We start from the raw sequence: 1,959 nt of genomic DNA, 5'->3' as shown, positions 1-1,959 counted from the left end.
GAATCAAAGTTTGAAGTTAGTTTATTTCCTATATGACCATGCAAATCTAGAATTTTCTATGTGAAAGAAAGTGCTGGCAGCATCAAAGTCCTGTAATAAGAGAATGAAGTACTGATTAGGTTTTCAGAATGCCAGAGATACTAATATGAAGAAATTTAAATGTCTTAATGATGGCATCACAGCAATGGGCTCAGGATTTCCTTAACGAATCAGAAACTGAGAAACACAATTTGTTAGTCAATAAAGTTCTCAATCAAAAGCCTAAATGTGAAGCAAAAAATGATAAAGACACAAAATCAAAGATGCATTCTCTACTATGACCATCTGCAAGAATTTCAAGCTTTATGTCAACATGTGTACCATCAACAGCCCCTCTAACAGGAAAGAACTTATCGTGACTGTCCATCCCTTTTCAGTTTCAAGTCTTTGAAGGACTGCATTTCCAACTGCTTCCCGGTAGGCGGCGCTGAGCGCATCCAGCAAGGAGTAGACTGTTTCATGGGAGGGAGTCTGTAAATGATCGTCCACCTGGTCGAAAGCACAACCTACCACCCCGAGCCCTGCTGCAGTGAACTCCAGACAGTATCTATCCCTTTGTCTTGTTTCCACATTGATATAGGCCACATCGTCTGCACAGCACAGGGTTTTTGAGACAAACATGGTGTTAACTGCAAAGAGAACATCATTTACAACTCCTTCAGCTTCCAGCCTCATGTCTTTCATATCAGATCCTTCAAAGCCATTAAGCTCTGCATCTTCTTCAAATCCTGGCACGCTGCTCAGCTCCATGGGATTACAGTCTGTTTCCATTCTGCAAAAATCTTTGACCTAAGCCCTCTGACTTCAAGTTCGGTGATCTTTTCAGCAGGTGGAGTGGCTGCGGCTGCGCCCTCTTTCGGCTCTGAGAGGCGCGTGACGCGGGAACACTACCGTCTTACTCCTGCCACCTCAGGCACAAGTCTGCACACAGCCGAGTCCTCCTCTTACTCCCTCCCCAGGCATCTGGCCATTTATTTATTTTAATTCAAGGGATACAGATTTTCTGGACACTTGCAACTCTAACCAAGATAATAGCTACCTTGTACCAACGCAAATTCCTGCGGAACAGATTCCATTGAGATGCGTAAGTCTAAGTATAAGGTGTGGTCTGTGCCCTTAAGGAACATTCAGCCAAGAAGAAAGACAAGAGTCACCCCCTGAAAAAGAATAATTTTGTTAAACATTTATTCTCAGCATTCTAAGAGGCATTCTGTTGCTTGCCTTTCCGAAATAGGTGGTTAGCCAATTCCACGGGAGATGTTAGGAGGGAGAACCCCAAGTGTTAACCTGTTGACATTCTACAACAGTTCACAGCAGGGCCAGGACCTAGGGCCTTGGCCTCATTTTCTTTAAATAGATTTTATTTTTTAGAGCTGCTTTAGGTTCATAGCAAAATGAAGCAGAAGGTAGAGAGATTTCCCGTTTATACCCTCTGCCTCCACACACGCACAACTCCCCCTATTATCAACATCCCTCACCAGGGTGGCACATTTCCTACAGCTGACGAACGTACACTGACACCTCGTTATCACCTACAGTCCAGAGTTCACATTAGAGTTCACTCCTGACGTTGTACGTTCTATGGGTTTGGGGCCAGCTACCACCATACTTCCCAGGGACTACCGATATTTGGACCCATAAATGTTAGGTTTGCCCCAGAGCCAGGGGGAACAGAGTTGGAAGGGGAAAAGGGATCCAGGTAAAGAGAGAGAACAGAATGATTTCCAGATCATCCATCTGAGACCGTTTATTTAGCTGACCTTGCTTCACAGAATGTGGCTTTATGGGGCAACAGAGTGTTTTTCTTTGATTTCATAGAGGCGAGTTCTATTTCTATTTTTCTAGAAATTAGAGAAACCTCTGCTTTTTACTCTATATAGCGTATATTTTATCAGACATATTTCTTATGATTCTAGTGTA

At 43.3% G+C, this 1,959-nt stretch overlaps 1 pseudogene; it reads right to left on the bottom strand.

Moving 5' to 3' along the window:
* Positions 1-389: 389 nt before the first annotated feature.
* LOC132508416 (GSK3B-interacting protein-like) lies at positions 390-816 on the bottom strand (annotated as a pseudogene).
* Positions 817-1,959: the final 1,143 nt, after the last annotated feature.

Source organism: Lagenorhynchus albirostris, chromosome 17 (genome assembly GCF_949774975.1).
Source record: "Lagenorhynchus albirostris chromosome 17, mLagAlb1.1, whole genome shotgun sequence".
NCBI lineage: Eukaryota > Metazoa > Chordata > Mammalia > Artiodactyla > Delphinidae > Lagenorhynchus > Lagenorhynchus albirostris.
This window is presented reverse-complemented; position numbering and strand designations above follow the sequence as displayed.